This window comes from Herpailurus yagouaroundi, unplaced genomic scaffold, assembly GCF_014898765.1.
Source record: "Herpailurus yagouaroundi ecotype Mexico unplaced genomic scaffold, PumYag 181, whole genome shotgun sequence".
Lineage (NCBI taxonomy): Eukaryota > Metazoa > Chordata > Mammalia > Carnivora > Felidae > Herpailurus > Herpailurus yagouaroundi.
Window position 1 is genome coordinate 18,566,263 of NW_024412412.1, and position 22,458 is coordinate 18,588,720.

The 22,458-nt window shown below is 36.6% G+C and overlaps 1 long non-coding RNA gene across 2 annotated transcripts in view; it reads left to right on the forward strand.

Moving 5' to 3' along the window:
- The first annotated feature begins 2,016 nt into the window (after positions 1-2,016).
- LOC121039720 (uncharacterized) overlaps positions 2,017-22,458 on the forward strand; it is a 125,036-nt gene continuing 104,594 nt past the window's right edge. For both annotated transcript variants that reach the window (XR_005794952.1, XR_005794951.1), the window contains exon 1: positions 2,017-2,099. This is a non-coding gene — a long non-coding RNA (uncharacterized LOC121039720). The remainder of the gene's footprint in view (positions 2,100-22,458) is intronic.

Sequence of the window (22,458 nt, forward strand, 5' to 3'; positions counted from 1 at the left end):
TAATTAGCAGTTCTTGGTACTGTCAGCGTGTTCTGATTTTAGCAGTGTCTGTTTCTCAGCTCATCGCCCTTGGCCGCCGTCCTGAATCTTTATGTCACTGCTTGACATAAGTGACCCCATCATACTCTCTACACTCAATTATTTTAATATTTATCCAAAATTGGTTATTGGCTCTTCCCCAGTAACTCTGTGTATCTACATGTGTCTTTGCTCCTAATTTCTCTCTGGAGTGACTTCCCCAACCTCTCAGTATCTCTGTCTCCTTTACTAATCATTTCATCAATCTCAAATACATCCTTTTTCTAAAGAATACCTTGATCCACTTTATTTCAGTATTCTTTCCTCAGTACTCCGTAGACCTCTTTTAGACCTCTCCTGAGGTTTATCCTATGCTATTTATATGATACTTCTTGTGATAGTTTATCTGCAACTCATACAATAAAGTTCCTTGTGCATAATTTTTATTTCTTGCTTGCTTTAATCTGTGTCCTCATTACCATATTGAGCATACATAGCCTGTGCTCAATCGATACATTTTTTTTTGAGATAATGTAACAGTGACACTTAAGTTGCTATCATGCCTTCAATTTAAAAATCTGTGATCGCTCCATAAAAGAATGCTTTGGGGAAAAGAAAAGACATGCATGAATTTGCATGTGATTAATCACATGTCACTCTTTGCTTTCAACTTTCCTTCTAGGTGGGAATAAAAAACGTGCAGTGTAGAAGTTTAAGGACTCCACAGAGCTGCCCAAGGACACGGGGAAAGTGATTAAAGAGGAAGCTTCTAGGGATAGAGTGGACCCAGGGAAGGAGGAGTTACTGCTGATGGCTAGGCTTGTGAGAATAGATTGGTGAATAGGAGAAGAAGGCATGTTGTAGGGAGAAAGAGAAGGACAGAACTAAGAATATATCTCCAGGCCACAACCCATGTACAAAATAGAGGGAGGAAAGAAAATGATACTCATATATTAAAGACACAGTATAGAAATACAGTGTGTGAACTTAATAAGAGAATGTAATTAGCTTTCCTGATAAAGGAGCTTGAAGTTGTACACTATGCTATGATGTGCCTGTGGTGGAAATGATTTAGATTTCTTAAATGTATGACACAGCTATGCAGGTGTGAGCAGTGATGCAGATTGCTGTGCAAAATTCTGTCCAAGTAGGCTAGTTGTCAGATTTTATATATGCCTATAATGGTTTCCCATTTCCTCACCTGTGGGAGAGCTAATCAATAAATAAATTGGTACAAGAAACTAACACTATTTATACACCATATCTTGGGAAATCACCCAAGGCAGCGAATTGGAAGGAACTTCTGTAGATATGAAACAGGCCACTCAGAAATCAGGATGACTAGTGATACCACTGTCGGAGAGCCGTTTCTTGTGCCAGAAGAGGGCCGCGATCTTAGGGAATTCTTACAAGCGGAACTACCAAGAATAGAACTCAGCCTTTTCAAAGGTGTTCTTTTTTGGAGAACTTCAAGGTCATCAGTGGAGAGAGCAATCCAGAGAAATTCTTTGCTTTAGAGATGAATTCTTACTACCCTCACTCCCTGATACTCCCTTTTATTTGGGGCAAGTGAGAGTTTCCAATGGGCTCTACCTGGTCACTCCATATTTATTTTAAGAGTGGATTAGATAATGTATGATCATGTACTTTGTAAATTAAATTTAAAAAAGCAAGTTTTTTAAAAAATCAATTTCCAAACTAATGAGACCAAGAGTATTTTCACTGAGTATCATGAATCAATGTTTGACTTTTTTTTTTTGAGAAATCGTTTGGACAATTGGGATAATTTTCTTTATCGATAAAACATTCATTTAGAATTGACCTCCTTATTTCCACTTACCCATTTTCTCTTTTCAACTCTGTACCCTGTTTTCATCCTGCTGTGGGTGGAAATCACTAATGAATCATTTTCCTCTGTGGCCCCATGTCTAGCTTTTTCTCCCAACTACTTTATCTTACAAAGACATCTATATTTAATGTGTATTTTATCTCAAATAATTAGCTCTCTTCTCTAAGAAACAAAACTGAACCAAACAATATTGGGCACCAGAAAGGAGGAGTAACTGCTGAGGGAAAAGATGGTAAGTTATTGACCTCACTGGATGCCGTTTTCTTTCTATATAATCATTTGATAATTCCTCTCAACTCCTGCCCTAAAGCCCACCTCCATCCCTGAAGATGGGATTGAATCAGTCAGAGTGCTCTAGACAAACAGACCAACAGAATCTGTATCTATGTATCCACATTCATATCTCTGTGTATCTATATAGCTGTATCTGTTTAATGAGGAAGACTGAGATTTTTTATAAGGAATTGGCTCACATGATTATAGAGGCTAACTAAATCTTATGAAATGCCATCTGCAAGCTGGAGACCAGGAAAGCCAATGGTGTAGTTCAATCTGACCCTGAAGGCTTGGGAACCAGAGTAGTTGCTAATAAAATTCCCAGTCTGAGGTTCGGAGAGGAGCAGCGTTGCAGCTCAGCAGTCAGGCATGGAGAGAAAAAACCTCACTTGCTCTGCCTTTTCTTTCTATGCAGGCTTGCACAGACTGGATGATGCCCACCCATTTGTTTTACTCAGCCTACTGATTTAAATGCTAATCTCATCAAGGAACTCCCTCACAGAAATAATGAAATAATGTTTAGCCCAATATCTGGGCATCCTGTGATCCAGTCAGGTTGACACTTAAAATCAACCATCTCAGAGATGCTCCAGCGTGAAGCAAACGTAGCTACACAGTGTCCACTCCATTGACAAGAACTCTGTTGCTGGCAGTCCAGCTTGCTTCTTCTCTATCCTCCCACATTCAGTGTTTTACTGTCAAGACTCAGTCACTAGTTACAGCTTCAAAGAAGCCCTGAGACTCTCAAGGATGCCAGTGAAGCTCGCTAGTGCTGTCTTCTTGTAAGTGTATGAAGAGTGCCCATGACTTTTCATAGCTTAACACCAATGCCTGGAGTGACATTCACGTTTTCTAGTGCAGGTAACCCCAGTCACCATGGGGACAGGTATTTTACTTGAATTTGTGGGGAGCAGGAATGGTGATGGAAAAAATACCACAGTGCTTTTACTCCTGTGAATTCCATTCAAGGAATTCTCTCTTTAAATGCATCTTCCTTTAGTTTTATTTTCTAGCCCTCTCTTATGTGGCCTTGAGGTAGATGATTAAGATCGATAGAGACTTTTGGGTTACCTGTTCCTTCTTTGAAGATGTAATCACTCATCATCCATGTAGTTATCAACTGAGAGGACCTTGGTGAAACTTGGAGACAAAAGGAGAAAAAGTCCCATTTGATAATTCTTCTACATATGCTTCCATGGCGTTCTAATCCCATTGTTCATAGCAATTATCACAGTAGTAATTTTACATTTATTTTGACAGTTGTTTGACTAGTATCTATGTTCTCCACTGTTCTGGAACTCCATGTGGGCAAAACCTGTCTTATTATTCTATCTCTAAGGTCTTACGCAATGTCTTGCATGCAGCATATTTGAATTAATGATTAGATGAACTGATGACCAGTCAGGGGTCTGGATATATTTATTTTTTCCAGTTACTGTTCTTTCTTTTCTTTCATTGAAGAAATTCTTTTAAGTAAGGGCTGTCTTCTTATGAACTAAAATGCAAACATCCTATAGTCTGTCAAATTTTATTGTAATATTAAAAGCTCTTCTAGTGGTCACTTTTGAGTAATAAGTAAAATATACATTTATTCACTCTGTAAAATTAATAACCAATTACTACTCAGGCACTGGGACTTTGGAGATGAAAAAACAGCAGATTTCCTCTAAATATTTACAGTAGCATAGATGTAATAGACAAGTAGTTACAGTAAAATGTGGTCTATTAAGTAATGTATGTGTAAGTAACATTTTTTAAGATAAGTATAATGTTCTAGGTCCTTTACTCACATGTAATATATATATATATATTTTATTTTTTACAACTGCTTTCTGAGTTATGTTTCATTATTCCATTTTTTTCAATGAGAAAGCTGAGGTTCAGGGAATTTAAACCTTTTGAAAATTTAATACATTGTTTGGGTTTATGTTTATTTGGTTTCAAAGCAGGCACTCCTTTCTTTGTGTCACATGACAAAGAACCACATCTTTAAGTCTCTATGAGGGGAGCACTCCTAAACTCATGAAGGCTCATAAGTGAGAAACATAATAAACTGTATTACTATTTATTGAGTACCTATGTTGTGCTAAGCATTATGCTGGCATTTCTTTTTAGCCTAAAAATAACTCTAAGATATTGGTATTATCATTCCTATTTCCTATAATGGGACATTGAGTCTCATCAAGTTTAAGTTGCTTGCCCAAGTCATATATATAAGAGGTGGAGCTAGGAATTGAAATCACTTCTAATGATTACAAATATATGCTTATAACATTTTTAAAAAAATGGTTCTTCTGAGACCTTGTTTTGACATTACTATAGGCCACATGAATATAACCTAGTTATGACAAGCAAACAGTAGTTTAACGGATTTTTAAACCTGCATTTCAACACTAAAGTCTGAAAACTTTTTTTTTTTTTTTTTCTTCTGGCTTCATATGAACTCCTGAGCTTTTGGTGTCCCTAAAGATAGGTTTTATATCCTTTACATTGTCATGATAATTCTGACAATATTTACCGCTAATCAACTGATGTGGAAAAATCCAACTGCTCCCTGTGGGATATTATGGAACATTGGTTAGTATGAATATTATCAGCAAGGACCTCACAAGCTCCTCATGTTCCTGTTTCTTCAACCAAAATTCATTCATCCATGGACCAATCTGCTTCTAAATTTGTAAACAGCTGTCCAGTAATAAACTCACTAAAATGAATAATATTCTCAAGCAATTGCATGCAGTTTCACAAATGCTCTTATTGTCGTCCTACCGGTCTCACTGCTATTTATGAGCTGTTAAGGCAATGAAAGGGGAGAATGACATTTTTTTTTTTTTTAATAAATGTGAACATGGTGACTTACACTTCAAGGTTCTAATCACCCTTTGAGCTCTTAAGGCATCTATTTGTCTTTCTGATTTAGGTTGTGTGTCTCTTGAGCCCTAAGCACATATTCTTTATGCCTGGTACAGTGCCAGATCCATCAGTGTTAAACAAATAATTAATCTTCATAATGATAGCTTGCAGAGGTGGTCCCACAATTATGGAAGGGCACCTTGATATCCTCGGGAAGTCTGCTTTGAAAAACAGATGTGTGTGGCAGATAACAACTGAATATTAAGGCAAATTATTTCACTTCTCAGATCCTCAGTTTCTGAGTCTAGAAAACAAGGGTGTTGGACTAGCTGCTCAGTTGTTGGATTAGAAATTCATGAAGCTAATCCGCATATAGTCCTTTTTAATCCAAAAATTCTTTTAAGTTTTAGAGAATTACTCTAGTTTTCTGGGTTCCTTTCAGTTTCCATTCAAATGTGTGCTGTAGGCTGGAATCTGACTAGATCCCAGTGTGTAATATTTGATGTATTTTTATTTTTCATCTCAGCTTCGTGGATTAAATATTGAAGAACAAATATACTTTCTTATAAAATAGTAGCAATGGCCTTGTATACAAGGCTGCAAGAGTCCCACACTGTTTGGCACCTATTTCCTAATAGTATACATAGCAACATAACACCATTTATGTATTCAGGAGGCTATGGCAGAAGGACAAGGGACTTGGGATTCGAGTCTGACCACCATCACAAGGTACACACAGTGCACCTATTTAACAAGCCTGTTAAAGTGTACGCAGAAATACACTGTTTAATGAGCTGGGGGAAATATCTAAGTTTAGTTATCTTACCAACATAATAAGGAGACTGGTAGTGATTTCTAGGACTTTATGAGAATTAATGTATATAAACTGCCTGACATAGAGGAAGTGCTCAGTAAAGGGTGATTTCCTTTTCTCCCCCTTCTCTTTATCCTCTCATCCTGGCTTCATTCAGCAGTCCTTTTTTAGTATGTGCATATTTCCACATTATTTGAAACCTCCCAGAACAAACCTGGTCTGCTGGTGCTGTTGTCAGAAATCTGGAAGTGGTGGCATTAAAGTGGTTATATCTATTAACCCATCTTTACAGCACTATCCTCTGCAATTAGCCTATCAATTCTGCCTGTAGTCCCCTTTGGATGAAGGCATTAAATACTGCTGAAATGCAATCATGATGGGTAACCAGTGAGTCTAAAGAGGTGGGGATATTCTTTGTCTTTGGAGAAATATCCATTTGGGGGGGGAATGTTTTCAAACTTCATACTTGACTTGGGTTCTCTGATGTCATTGTGGTGAGCAGTACTGTCAGCATGGGCCATCATTGTTGAAAATGCCCTTCCTTGGTTAGTTGTGTTAGAAAGTTGGGGGAAAGAAGAGCAACATTATAGGAAGCCATAATCAAACCAGTTTATATGTGTTTTCAAAATTTCCTTATGAGGGAGCAGTATGATACAAGGCAGTGAGATTCAAGTCCATTCAACCCATACCTAAGTGTGCCTACTGTGTCTGAGGCACAAGAATTGGTGCCAACACTAATTCTGTCAGAATATCACAGAGGGAAGTGGGGGCAGGATTAAGATTAATTCTGGGGCACAGGGTAGAAAGCATAGGAACTGCCTTGTAATTCAGAACCTACCCAGCCAGGGCCAGCAAACATAAGGACAGAATTTTAGGAGGTAGGTAGAGTCTGAGAATGAGAAGCGGCTTAAACATAAAGAGTAAAAGTGAGCGGAATATAAACATTGTTAATTCATAATATTCAGTCCAGCCTTGATAAAGATTTATGGCAAGCATCATCCTTTTTTTGAAAGTAGCAAGATCACAGGATCAGAAGTATAGAAATCTCTGATGAATCTTAACTCGCTGCCTGCAAGAAAGGTGGACTTAACGCACATCTCTCAACCTGTCTGAGCATTAGTTTTTTTAGTTGTGAAATAGAATCAATAATTCTTGTTCCGTTTCACAAAGTGGATAGTCGTGAGAATAGAAAAAGGTAAAAAGTAAATTAAAATGTTTTGAAAGTGATATACTATTTAAATTCCATCCATTATTGTAGACATTTTTAAGGTTAACATCAAAGAGATCTCTCTGAACTCTAAAGTTATGATGCTTTTCCTTCTTGCCTTCAGACACAGAATAAATTATGAAGGATTATTTTAGCTTTGCTTTTCATGTAGGTATTTATTCACACATGTTCAAGTGTATTAAAGCAAAGGAAGGGTAAGATGCTGGTGATAACTTAGATATTTTCTATATCACTGATTGCTAGATGATTGTTGGTGATACATTTTTAATAAAAGTTATTGCCTGAATACTCTATGAGAGAGATTCGCAGAGAATGTCTTTGCTTTTTTGTCAGTGAAGCATGTGTCCTTTTTGAATTGGCCTTACTCAATATTTTGCTCATTCAACAGAAATAAAAAAGGCCCTCAAATATGATATTTATTGAGTACTCATTGTGAAAACTGGATTGACTTAGGTACTGTGAAGGTAGACCAAAAAAGGAATGTTATAAATAAAGAGGATGTTTATGAGTTTTCTAGTGTTTCAATTATTAAGTGTTCCAATTAAATACATTATAATTCTAAAGAAGACATTTACTATGTTCCATGGATGCAATCTTAGGTTCTTGAAGAAGTTTCCCTATGTAAAGATAGCTGCCATTCTAATTATGTTAAGTCCTTCAGATAGCTTTTGCCAATAAACAAGGTGAGGAATCAAAGACTCTGCTATTTTAGTAGAGGCAGCATGTCAGGGTTGCCGACGCATCCTTCTTACTAGTGGAGTAAGAGGAGAATATACCACTGCATACGCAGGGATCATTTTTCTCACTTTTCTGTTTTCTTGTCAGTAATAGAATGCTGTGTTACATCCTTCCTTTTCTTCCTTTGTCTATACCAGAAAGGAGAAAGTAACTTAAGGAAATGTTTAACAGAGTGGTCAGAAGGAAAATGGAAAAGATCTATGTCAACTTGAGTTTACTTGAATACTGATGAGATGTGGTAGGGTATATGCAGTGGGAGAAGGGAGTAGAGACGGTAAGAAGGAACTCTGAGGATACCAGTAGCACAGAGGACACAGAGAAAGAAAGGACTCAAATAATATGGAAAGGCTATGGACCAAAATGGTGAGGACCAAAATTGGACTTTTTTTTTTTTTTTTTTTTTTTTTTGCAGTTCAGCACTCATTGGTGTCTGGAGTCAAATAATTTTATTCTTCTCCTGCTATTGGTTCAGGTGCTTGATTCTATTTTCTCTGAAAGGAATTAAAGTGATATGACTCTTATTTATAGATAAGTCTCTATTGGTAACACTTGCATAAGCCAAATTTGTGAAGTATTTAGTGTGTGTTTTAGGGAACTGGTTCTGCTTTAGGCAATCCTGTATGTACTTCCAAGGAATCTTGGTTTTCACACGCTCTGTCACCCCTGTCTTTCATAGAATCTATTCTAAACAAATGGTCTATGATAGTCACTTGCTTTGAAATAAACATGATTGGTAGGTTCCTTTATTTTCTGGGAAGGCAGGAGACAGATGAATACATATCTTGTTAGAATTCCATGTATCAATACTGTAAGTAAAGTAAGTGTTATATCTGATAAGGGACTATCTGATTAAGAGGAAAAATTGGGTAGTAGTCAGGGACATCAATTTTGAATTTGCATTTTATCAATTTGATTTCCTTGAGCTTGTTTTTAGGGGATTGAAAATGGAAGTAATAATAATTATTACCTCATGGATAATAATTTCATAAAAGAATTTTTAACAGAAGAAATAATTAAATATTATTATAATTCAGCTCATTTTGGCTGTGGGGCACTAACCTATAACTGGGATATTCATAGATCCTCAGTTTCTGAGCCAATCTGGACTAAATTGCAGACTTAAAGATGTAGAATATGGAATTATTGTAAGACTGGTGTCCATTATGTCTGAAGGAAGCTCACTGAATACAGTAGTTTCTAATGTGCACCCTAATTTTCCTTTTGGAGCATAGATTGGCAAGAGTTGTATCTCTGAATCCTGCCACTTATTTTTCTTTTCCTATGGGGTTTCCTGTAAAGGAGGGAGTTGTACATGCAAAGAGTAATACTCAATGAGATACCAAGTACCAAATTATTTCTTGCTGAACAAATACTCAGTAGACCCTTCGGGAAGCTTTCTGATTAAGGCTGCATTTGAGAACCTGGCTTTGGCCAAATGAGGACTCTTATTTCATTTTCCCTCTGCTTAAAGCTAAACTGCTAGGCAGAGGAGGTCCATTCCAGCTTGACCTGCCATCCCAGCCTTAGGCAGAGAAGCTGGAATACAATAGAGGAGCACCAGCACTTCCAGGTTGGTCTTTAAAAAGCAGCCCCCTACTTGACAGCTTACCCTTGAGAAGTCAGAGTCAGAGAGTTATCAGTTATGATAACCATAGAGACTCCCAAAATAGGAAGGGAGCAGGTGAACCCATGGTCTTCTTTAACCAGCAGTTACATCATCTGTTGCCAAAAGTGGTCCAGTGAAAGACCAAATTGAAAATAAATTATTTCTATGGGCAGAAAACATTGGATCTATGAATCCATGGGTTGTATGTATGGAAGGACAGAAAGAACAGCAGAAACATGGTGGCAGAAATTGCTTCCTTTATAAAAACAGTATATTATAGTATTTGAGATATTCTAGCCATCTCAAAATCTGAGTGGATTATTCAAAAGGACTGACTTTAGCTCTATGCCACAATTATTTTAGATAGTCCTATGACTTTGGATTTCATTGTTCAGACAGAAATTTCTCAGAGATGTTACTAAATCACAAAAATATGTGCATACATACATATATACATACATAATTTCTTTAAAAATAGATCTGAACAAAATAAAGGAAATGATGAGTAGAAACCACATATGTCAAGAGCTATCAATAATGGAGAATGCATAACAATACATTTCTTTATGCTAAATGGCAAGAAGGCACAACTGGAAAAATCAGTAGCAATGTAATATAAACAGATGCCACAATTTATAGCTATTGAGAGATTCTCATTAGATTGTGATTTTATCTAATGCATTGGTATTTACAAAAATATAATAACATTCTGGCGTATATTACACATTTCAAATTATTATAGCATTAATTAGAATTTGTAGTACTCTGTCATTTTAAAGTGATTAACAATCTTTTATTTGCATCTCTTAGCTTATCAAAATATCATTTTATCAACTTCCTTAGAGAAATATCTATGCAACTAGCACTTTGGTGTTGATTTTGAGCCTTTATATGGTTATATACTAATTTTCAAAGGGACAGGTATTTCCACTGTATAGAAAGGTGTTGAGAAAAAAAAAATCTGCTATGGACACAATTTTAATTTCCAAATGCTGAGATGCCCAGACCACAGTCCTTGCTAGTGTGAAGAAAAACCACATCATACAGGGAATTAGCACTAACAAAGGAAAAAGGATTCTGAAGGCCATTCCCAAGGCAAGAGCAGTATTGTTGAGGGGTAATCTCAAAGGATGGCTGATTTCAAAGAGCAGTTTTTTCTGCTTCAAGTACAGGATTGTACTTGAAAGAGCACAGAGCAAGATTGATTGTCACGTTTTAAGTGTAATCAGGGTGAGAGAAAAAGTGAAAGGCTTAAGACTTGAAGAAGAGACCTAAAGACAAAATCAATGGAGATTAGAGTTTTTGTTTCATAGCGATACCTGCTTTTGTTTATACACATTCCTGTTTAATACAAATGACATGGTCATTTAGTGACATGAAAGTGGCTAATTTTTCTGTTAGTAGAATATACTGCAAAGTGTGCAAATATGAAAATATCCACTGCTTGACTCTTAATTCATTCTGCTAATGTCAGGTTTTGTTTTTGTTTTTATTTTACTATCAATGTGAGCAACTAGCATCTAGACATCTAGGTAGGTCAGCTCTGTTGAACCATTATTGCAATTAATTCAATCAAATGTTCATTGAATACCCTTCACAATTGGACACTGATCTATATGTTAATGACACAGCATTGAGTCAATAGATACAGGCCATGTCCTCCTGATGCTTATTCAGTAGCAGATACGACAAAAAAAAAAAAAAAAAAGTAGTTCAGTAAAGAGTGATAAGCATTCAAACTTTAAATTATAAAATAAATAAGAGACAAAAAGTACCACATAGGGAGTATAGTCAATAATATTGTTATAACATTGATGGTGACTGTACTTACCGTGGTGAGTGTTGCGTAACGTATAAAATTGTCGAATCATTGTATGTACACTTGAAAATAATATATCCTTGTGTGTTAATTATATGTTAATAAATTAAAAAAAGAGCAGAAAGCATTCGCATGCTTGTGGATCATACACAGTGAGGTTTCTTCTTCTTTTTTTTTTTTTGGTTTATTATTCATTTTTGAGAGAGAGAGAAACAGAGCACAAGCAGGGGAGGGGCAGAAAGAGAGGGAGACACAGAATCTGAAGCAGGCTCCAGACTCTGAGCTGTCAAGAAAGAGCCCAACGCGGAGCTCAAACCCACTAACTGTGAGATCATGACCTGGGCTGAAGTCAGATGCTTGACCACCTGAGCCACCCAGTCACCCCAATATACAATGAGGTTTCTAATGCCTATTGGATCAGGATGGGCCTTTCTGAGATTGAAGTATGAATCAGATTTAAGTATAGCAGGAAGGGGGAGGTAATTTATTTGGTACAAGACAGTGAATTAGACAGGGTAAAAAAATACAGTTATAAATAATTCTGTACTTATGGAGCTTACAATTTAGTAATAATACCAATAATTTACTAACTTTTCATTACATGCTAGGTATTAACCTTGCTTGTATTAATTTTTTAATCCTCACAACAACTATATGAGGTAGATACCGTTATTAACCATTTTTCGGTGAAGAGGCAAAGGAACAGAAATGTTGACTTATACAGATTTTTGAACTAGCAAGTAGCAGGCCTAGTAAATGAACATCGTTGTCTGGCTCCAAATCCTGCACTTTTAATGAGTATTTTATTCTAGGAAAAGTTCAACAATTTGCAAATATACAAATCACTTCAACGTAAGGAGTGACGAGTATTTTTTTTTTTAATTTAAATACAAGTTAGTTAACATATAGTGTAATAATGATTTCAGGAATAGAATTTAGTGATTCATCACTTACATATAACACGCAGTGCTCATCTCACCAAGTGGGGAGTGATGAGTATTGTAAGAGAATCCTATATGGGAACATAGCAGAACACCTAGGGCATGCTGCGTGGCACAGACTGAAAATCTCTGCCTTAGCCTGACCTTTTTAGGCTCTCTCTCTCCAGTGTGCTTTCTATGGCATGAAAGTTAATGTACAGTCTCCCCTTGAAGGGAAGTATTTTTCTTTGAAAGAAGACTCATGATCTCTAGATGTCTGCCATGTAGTCTGCAAATAAAAAGACTTGTAAAGAAAACTGAAAACTCACGTTTCTCTTGGTAGAAACCCCTCCCTCTTCCTACACAGGAATGGGCAGCAGGAAGTTCTTCTGCTTGGACAAAAACTGTCAAAAGCAGTTTTGAATCTATGGAAAAGCAGGAGCATCGCTAGTTGACATCTCAAAGTGATTCTGTAGTGAGTTCTGTATTGCTAAAATTTGGGCAGACTTACATCTTAATGACTTAAAAGTTTAGCTTTGACTAAAAGGACAATGAGGGGATCTTATATAATTTTCAATTATATTGAAATGTTTCACCAATCACTATCTTAAACATTTTATGTGTCTGGAAATACAGGTTATTTGGTAAAATCTAATCTCACTGAAAAGCTTTGATGCTCTATACCAAATTAAAACTAATTTAGCTGAACCATCTATGCTGCACATTAATATTAAGCAATTACATTAAATGGAAGCACTGTGAATATGTTAATTGCTTTCATTAAAAAACTGATTTCCTTAATTACTTTCTAAGCAAATATTCTTTACCAAGCTACTTAAGTATTTGCAACACTCAAATTCAATAGGTGATTGGGATGTCAATTTATATTAAATACATATTTTAAAAAATCTATTTTGCATTGCAAGTTTTAAAATGTATTTAATCCAGAATTGAGTATGATTTTAGGAGACTATTTTTATTTGAGTAATGTTATAAATTTTATTGGGTCAAAATAATATCTCTCCTTCTTCATCATTTAATACCTAAGGCTTCTGAGGACACCACTTTCCCTGTTTCAAAGAAAAGATCTCTCTCACTCCCATCATTGATGTTGACTGTTGTTCAGAGCTCCATGGTTTCAACCTTGCTAGGCACTAAGGTAGCCCTCCCAACCAAGTTCTTGGAAGGAAGGCTTTGGAGATAGAATGGTTTCTCAGTATCTTCACAGTTTTTAGTGCTTGTGTGACTAACTTCTGTGCAACGTCTTGATTCACTTTAACAGAGGATATAGTGGGTTCATGAAATATAACACAAAACATTTCTCTCATGCTCTTAGGCTTAAAAGTTAGAGTGCTAATGGTTCAGGATTTTTTTTTTTTTTTAATTTTTTTTTTCAACGTTTATTTATTTTTGGGACAGAGAGAGACAGAGCATGAACGGGGAAGGGGCAGAGAGAGAGGGAGACACAGAATGGGAAGCAGGCTCCAGGCTCTGAGCCATCAGCCCAGAGCCCGACGCGGGGCTCGAACTCACGGACCGCGAGATCGTGACCTGGCTGAAGTCGGACGCCTAACCGACTGCGCCACCCAGGCGCCCCGGTTCAGGATTTTTAATACAAAGCTATTTTCTAGGTTTATTGCTGAATGTTGTTTAACATACCTAAATAGGAAAGGTATGTTATGCTGCAAAAACATGGATATGGAGTCGTATGGAAGAAAAGAAGGAGGAGAATGAGAAAAATTACTTCAAATAAATTATAAGGTCTTACTATTACTCCAAAACATTACCCCCCCTTCTTCTCCATAAGGGTTAAATAAATAAATAAATAAATGTAGATTGCATTTCTTAAATGTCATTTTAAAATAATTTTTCTTGGGGCGCCTGGGTGGCGCAGTCGGTTGGGTGTCCGACTTCAGCCAGGTCGCGATCTTACGGTCTGTGAGTTCGAGCCCCGCGTCAGGCTCTGGGCTGATGGCTCGGAGACTGGAGCCTGTTTCTGATTCTGTGTCTCCCTCTCTGTCTGCCCCTCCCCCGTTCATGCTCTGTCTCTCTCTGTTCCAAAAATAAATAAACGTTGAAAAAAAAATTAAAATAATTTTTCTTAGCTATTATTTGTGTTTTATTTTAAACAGCTTTATTGAAGTATAATATACATACCATAAATTGCACTAATTTGATAAATTTTGACATATACATACATGCATGAAGTTATCAGTATAGTCAGTGTAATGAGCCTATTACCCCTCAAATTTCCTCTTGCCTCTGGTAATCTTTCACACTTGATCTTTCCTACCACCTTCCTCTTTATGTGTATAGGATATACTCATTTTGTCTGGCTTCTTAATTTTTTTTTTAATGTTTTTATTTATTTTTGAGAGACAGAGACAGAGCACAAGTCAGGGAAGGGCAGAGAGAGAGGGAGACACAGAATCTGAAGCAAGCTCCAGGCTCTGAGCTGTCTGCCCAGAGCCCAACGTGGGGCATGAATTCACTAACCATGAGATTATGACCTGACCCAAAGCCGGCTGCTTAACTGACTGAACCACCCAGGCACCCCTTGTCTGGCTTCTTCTATTGACGATAAACAAAGGTTTATCCATGCTGTAGCATGTTATCAGTAGTTCATGTTTTTAGTGTTAAGTGGTATTTCATTGCATGTATATACCACAGTTTGTTTAACTCTTCATTGATTGATGGATATTTGAGTAGTTTCCAGTTTTTGCTATTACAAATAAAGCTGCTGTGAACATGCATATATAAGTTCTTATGTGGACATGAATTTTAGTTTCCCTTGGATACTACTTAGGAATGCGAAAGTTGGAACATATGGTAAAAATACATCAAACTTTCAAAGAAACTGGCAAAATGTTTTCCATAGTGGCAGTGCTATTTTACATTCCCATTGACAGTGTATGAGAATTTCAGTTACTCCATATCCTCTCCAATACTTTCATCGTCTTTTTTTCCATGAATTTAGACATTCTAATATGTGTGTAATGGTAGCTTGTTGTGTTTTTTTATTTTTATTTTTTTTTATTTTTAGAGAGAGAGCCTGAGTGGGGCAGAGGGGAAGAGAATCTTAAGCAGCTTCCATGCTTACTGCAGAGCCGATGCAGGGCTCAATTCCATGACCCTGGGATCATGACCTGAGCCAAAATCAAGAGTAGGTCTCTCATCCAACTGAGCCATTGTGGTTTTAATTTCTCCAGTGATCAAAGATGTTCAGCATTTTTCATGCAGTTTTTTTGTAATTCATAATATTGTTGGTGAAGTGTATATTCAGAAGTTTTGCCCATGATTTCAATTATTTTCTTATGGAGCTTTGAGGGTTTCTCATATATTCTGGGGTATATATCCTTCATCAGACACGTGTTTTTCAAAATTTTTCCAGTCTGTGGTTTGTAGTTTAATTTTCTTAACACTGTCTTTTGATGAGCAAGAATTTATAATTTGGATAAAGTAAAATTACAAGTAGCACCTTTTTTTCTTAAACAGATCATCCTTTTATCATATGTAAGATAATGTTTCATTAAACAAGTTCAGGAAGGCATTTTTTTCATAGAAGCTTTAAAATTGTTGATTTTACATTTAGGTATATGATCTATTTTTAGTTAATTTTTATATATTGTGCCAAGTTATGGATCAAAGATCTTTTTTTTTTTTTTTTTTGCATGTGATTATTTAATTCTTCCAGTACCATTTGTTGAAAGGACTCCCTTCTCCACTGAATTGTCCTTACACCTTTATCAAAAGGCAGTTGTCCATACATGTGTGGGTCTATTTCTAAATTATTTGTATTCTATTCATCTGTTTGTCTTGATACTAATATAATCTGTCTTCAATACTGTAGTTTTCTAATCTAAAAATCATTAAGTGTGGGTCCTTTGTTCTAATTTTTCAAAGGTGTTTTAGATATTCTACTTCCTTTTTCAAATGAATTTTAGAAGCAAATTATCAATTTCTACAGAAATGTCATTTTGATTAGAATTGTGTTAGATCTATGCATTTTTCTGGAGAGATTGACATTTTACCAATGTTGAATCTTCTGACCCATAAGCAAAATATATCTCTGTATTTAAGTCTTTAATTTCTCACAGCTATGTTTTATAGTGTACATGTCTTTCACATATTTTTTCAGGTTTATCCCTATTTCATATTTTTGAGCTATTAAAAATGGTGTTTTTAAAATTTCAACTTCTAGTTGTTCCCTGCCAGTAAACAGAAATACACTTGGTAATTTAGGCTAAATTATTTTCTGATTTTTAGTAGTTTTCTGGTACATTCCATCTTACTTTATACATAGAAGATAATTTCATCTGCAATTGAAGACATTTTAATTATCCCTTTATTTGGGGGATGCTTTTTATTTCTTCTTCTTGCCTCACTGCCCTGGATAGTGTTAGATAAAGATAATGAAATTTCAAGTGCAAAGGCCTTGCCTTCTCCTGATCGTGGGGGAAGACATTGTCTTTGTCAAGGATGATGTTAGCTGTAAGTTTTTTATAGATGCTTTTTATTAGGTTGAGGAAATTTTCTTTGATTCTTAGCTTGCATAGGTTTCTTTTTTTTTATCAGAAGTGAGCACTGTTGGATTTTGTCAATTACTTCTTTTTGTGACTATATTCATATGATCACATAATACTGTTAATATGGCAAATTGCACTGATTTTTCAGATGTTAGTCAGACCTTGCATTCTTTTGATAAACACCACTTTGTCATGAGGGATTTTCCTTTTTATTCATTGTTATATTTGATTTCCTAAAAGTTTGTTCAGAATTTGACATCTCTGTTCATGAGGGATATTCATTTTCTTGTAGATTAGTGTTCTCCAGAGAGACAGAAGCAATAGGATGTGTTCATTTATGTACATAGAGAGATTTATTTTAAAGAGTTGGCTCATGGGCTTATAGAAACTGGAAAGCTCAAAATTCATAGCGTAGGCTAGCAGCCCAGAGACTTAAGAAGAGCTGATATTGCAGTTCAAGTCCAGAGGCCATCTGCTGGCAGAATTCCTTCTTGCCCAGGTAAGGAAGTCCATCTTTAGTCTATTGAGGCCTTCAAATTACTGGATGAGGCCCACCCATATTATGGAGGGCAACCTACTTGACTTTAGTCTACCAATGAGATGTTAATCTCAGTAAAAAACAAAAACCCAAAAAGCTCAGAAAGATCTAGAGTAATGTTTGACCAAATATCTCAGTATTGTGGCCCAGCCAAGTTGATATACAAAATTAACCATCACATCTTGTAATGCCTTTGTTGGATTTTGGTGTCAGTATAATGCTGGCCTTATATGGTGAGTTGAAAAATATTTCCTCCTTTTCAACTTTCTGGATGAATTTGAGTGTATCTGGGATTATTTCTTCCGTAATTGTTTAGCAAATTCACTAATGAAGCTGTCCAGGCCTGGAGGTTTTGTGGGATGTATTTTAGCAATATATTCCATCTATTTAATAGATAATAGTTTTTTTTTTTCTGATTCTCTACACCTTCTTTAATGACTTTCAGTTATTTAGGCCTTTAAAATAATTTCCTATTTCATTGTCATGGAAATTGTCAAATGTATTTCCATAATATCATTCTTAATATTATTATTCTTTTATTATCTGACAAATTTTGTAGTGATATTATCACTCTGCTTCCTGCTATTGGTAATTTGTGACTTCTGTCTTTTTTTCTTTAAATTTTATTATTTATTTTTTAAAATTTACATCCAAGTTAGTGTATAATGCAACAATGATTTCTTTATTCCAGTTCTGTGCTTTTGGGTTGTGGTGTTATCATTTTCATTGACTTCCATATAGTTTTTAATTTCCTGTTTAACTGCTGGTTAGCCCATTCATTCTTTTTTTTTTTAATGAAAATAAATTTTTTTTAATGTTTATTTATTTTTGACAGAGAGACAGAACATGAGTAGGGGAGGGGCAGAGAGAGAGAGAGAGGCACAGAATCCAAAGCAGGCTCCAGGCTCTGTGCTATCAGCACAGAGCCTGACGCGGGGCTCGAACCCACAGACCGCGAGGTCATGACCTAAGCCAAAGTCGGACGCTCAACCGACTGGGCCGCCCAGGTACCCCGCCCATTCATTCTTTAGTAGGATGTTCTTCAGTCTCCAAGTATTTGTTACCTTTCCAAATTTTTTCTTGTGGCTGATTACGAGTTTCATAGCACTGTGGTCTGAAAATATGCACGGTATAATCTCGATCTTTTTGTACTTACTTAGGGCTGATTTGTGTCCCAGTATATGGTCTATTCTGGAGAACATTCCATGTGCACTGGAGAAGAATGTAAATTCTGCTGCTTTAGGATGAAATGTTCTGAATGTATCTGTTAAGTCCATCTGGTCCAGTGTATCATTCAAAGCCATTGTTTCCTTGTTGATTTTTTGATTAGGTGATCTGTCCATTGCTGTGAGTGGGGTGTTGAAGTATCCTACTATTATGGTATTACTATCGATGAGTTTCTTTATGTTTGTGATTAATTGACTTCTGTATTTGGGTTCTTCCACATTTGGTGCATGAATGTTTACAATTGTTAGATCTTCTTGGTCTGCAGATCCCTTGATTATAATATAATGCCCTTCTGTATCTCTTGATACAGTATTTTAAAGTCTCGGGGCACTTGGGTAGCTCAGTCGGTTAAGCGGCCAACTTTGCCTCAGGTCATGATCTCGTGGTCCATGAGTTCTAGCCCCGCGTCGGGTCTGTGCTGACAGCTAGAGCCTGGAGCCTGTTTCAGATTCTGTGTCTCCCTCTCTCTGACCCTCTGCTGTTCATGCTCTGTCTCTCCCAGTCTCAAAAATAAATAAAACCTTAAAAAAAAGTAAAATAAAATAAAGTCTAGATTGTCTAATATAAGTGTGGCTACTCCGGCTTTCTTTTGTTGACCGTTACCATGATAGACGGTTCTCCATCCCCTTATTTTCAATCTGAAGGTGTCTTTAGGTCTAAAGTGGGTCTCTTGTAAACAGCATATAGATGGAACTTTTTTTCTTATCCATTCTGTTACCCTGTATCTTTTGATTGGAGCATTGAGTCCATTGACGTTTAGAGTGAGTGCTGAAAGATATGAATTTATCGCCATTATGATGCTTGTAGAGTTGGAGTTTCTGGTGGTGTTCTCTGGTCCTTTCTAATCTTTGTTGCTTTTGGTGTGTGTGTGTGTGTGTGTGTGTGTATTTTTTTTTTTTTTTGTCTTTTCTCCCTTGAGAGATTCCCCCTTAAAATTTCTTGCAGGGCTGGTTTAGTGGTCACAAACTCCTTTAATTTTTGTTTGGGAAACTTTTTATCTCTCCTTCTGTTTTGAATGACAGCCTTGCTGGATAAAGAATCCTTGGCTACATATGTTTCTGATTCAGCACACTGAATATATCCTGCCACTCCTTTCTGGCCTGCCAAGTTTCTGTGGATAGGTCTGCTGCAAACCTGATCTGTCTTCCCTTGTAGGTTAGGGACTTTTTTTCCCTTGCTGCTTTCATGGTTCTCTCCTTGCCTGAGTATTTTGTGAATTTGACTATGATATGCCTTGTTGATGGTAGGTTTTTGTTGAATCTAATGGGGGTCCTCTGTGCTTCCTGGATTTTGATGTCCGTGTCTTTTCCCAGGTTAGGAAAGTTTTCTGCTATGATTTGCTCACATAACCCTTCTTGCCCCTATTTCTCTCTCTTCCTCCTCTGGGACCCCTGTGATTCTGATGTAGTTCCTTCTTAATGAGTCACTGATTTCTCTAATTCTTAAACCATGCTCTTTTGCCTTAATCTCCGTCTTTTTTTCTGCTTCGTTATTCTCTACAAGTTTGTCCTCTATATCGCTGATTCTCTGTTCTGCCTTACCCATCCTTGCCACCATGGCATCCATCCATGATTGCAGCTCAGTTATGGTATTTTTAATTTCATTCTGACAATTTTTTACTTCTTTTATCTCTGCAGAAAGGGATTCTAATCTGTTTTTCACTCCAGCTAGTATTCTTATTATCGTGATTCTAAATTCTGGTTCAGACATGTTGCTTGTATCTGTGTTGGTTAAATCCCTGGCCATCGTTTCTTCGTGCTCTTTCTTTTGGGGTGAATTCCTTCATTTTACCGTTTTGAAGGGAGAAAAGGAATTAATAAGGTAGAAAAATTGAAATCAAAAAAAGTTAAAATTAAAAAATATATTAAAGTTAAAAATTAAACACACACACAAATTGAATAGATGATGCTTGATCCTAGGTGTGTTTTGGTCTGGGTGTTGAAAGTGGTTTGACAATTAGAGAAAAAAAAGGGTGGGGGGGTGGACGAAAAAAAAGATTATCGTTTGAGAATTTGAAAAAATGAAGTAGACTAAAATGAGATGATGGGGGTAAAATAGAATTTGAAAAAATATACACAAATTAAAGAATATAGTAAAAACAATTAAAGAAAAATATTTTTAATAAAAGTTAAAAATAAATATGAATTTTTTTCTGTATTCAAGACAAAAGAAAAGAAGTGAAAAAGAGAAAAGAGATTAAAAACAGAAAAAAACATTTGAAAATTTGAAAAAGTGAATACACTGTAGTAGACTAAAATAAAATGATGGAAGTAAAATAGAATTTGAAAAAATTTACATAAAAGCAAAAAATATAGTAAAAAATTAAATGAAAATATTTTTAATAGAAGTTGAAAGTAAAAATGTTTTTCTTTTTGCATTCAAGAAAAAAACAAAAAAGAGAAAAAAGGAAAACAGAAAAAAGGAAATTGTTTGAAAATTTGAAAAGGTGAATACACTGAAGTAGACTAAAATAAAATGATTGAAGTAAAATAGAATTTGAAAAAAATTTACACAAAAGTAAAAAATATAGGAAGAAAATTAAATAAATATATTTTTAATGAAAAATGAAAATAAAAATGAATTTCTCTTCCTGTATTCAAGAAAAAGAAGTGTAAAAGAGAAAAAGATAAAAAAAAAGAAAACTGAATAGATAAACCTACTAACAGATTGAGGTAGGACTGAAATTACTTCGTTTTCCCCTAGAAGTCAGTCCATGTAGCTCTTTATAGTCCATAAATTAAGCCAGCGATGAGGCTTGTGTTCTTGAAGAGTGAAGTTGGCCCAGTCACAGCTCCGCTGTCCACTAGATGGCGCTGCTAGCCTACTGGGGTGGATTGTTGCTCCTAGGTGTATATGCGCATGTGTGAGAGCAGTGAAAATGGCATCACCCAGCTACCTAGTCTCTAGTATCAGAATTCTGTTCTCTCTGATCAGCAATCACACACCAGTCCTTTGTCTTCAGCTTCCATCCACTCCCCACTTCCACACTGTCCGTGACCAAGCCCCAGGCAGTACCTCTCTCCTGAGTTTTGTCTTAGATGTGTTTGTTCTCCCCGGCTCCTTACTTGATAAGGACTGCGGCCTTTACCCGTTCCGCCCCTCTGCAGGAGGGTCTCACCGAGCAATGGCTGAATGAGCAATGGCTGAATGTCCGTTGCATCCAGGAACACCCACTGGACCCTGCTGCTGCCCGTGCCCTGAGACTGGCCAGGTGCCAGCCCATCCCCAAAATAGTTCACGAGACAGTGTAGCATCAGCGTTTCAGGGATTATGGAAAATCACAACACATGTCTGGCACCAGTCTTCACCCTTAACGACCTTGCCCCAGCAGCAGCAAATGTGGCTGCTTCTGGGGTCTGCTGGGACCAGGTGGCTTCAACAGTCTCTACCAAATGTCTTTCCAGCAGTGGAACCGCTTTTCCCCGTGTGTCCCAAGAACCTCCCGGACCCCACTCTGTTCCTGGGGATTCACCTTTCCCACCAGAGCACCACCAGGTATCAAGCTGTGGAGTTGCAGCCTTTGTACTCCCCTTGTTTACAGTCTTAATGGAGTTTAAACCCTCTACTTTCTCCTTTCTCCCTTTTTATTTTAGTCCCTGCGGCTGTTTCCAATTTTCCACTTTATTTCCAGCTGCTTTTGGGGAGGGCTGCTTTTCCCATATTCTCCTCCCCTTCCCAGTCTCTGTCCTCTCTCTGCCCACAAAAGCAGTTCCCTACCCTCTGCCGCTTCTCCTTCCCCAAATTCACCTCTCCATGCCACATACCTGCTGAATTCCGTGGTTCAGGTTGTGCAGATTGTTGTGTTACTCCTCCAGTCAGTTTCAACATCCTGGGTGTTCAGGATGGTTTAGTGTTGGTCTGGCTATATTTCATGGACGTGAGACACCCAAAAAACTTCCATGCTGTTCTGCCATCTTGGCTCCTCCCATGACTTCTCTTTTTTTAATAAATATAATTAGAATGAGAATGAAAAATAAAATCTTAATGAGGTTCTTTTTGTCCATTGAGATTGGCAAAAATTTTTACAAATAAATGTATTGGAAAGA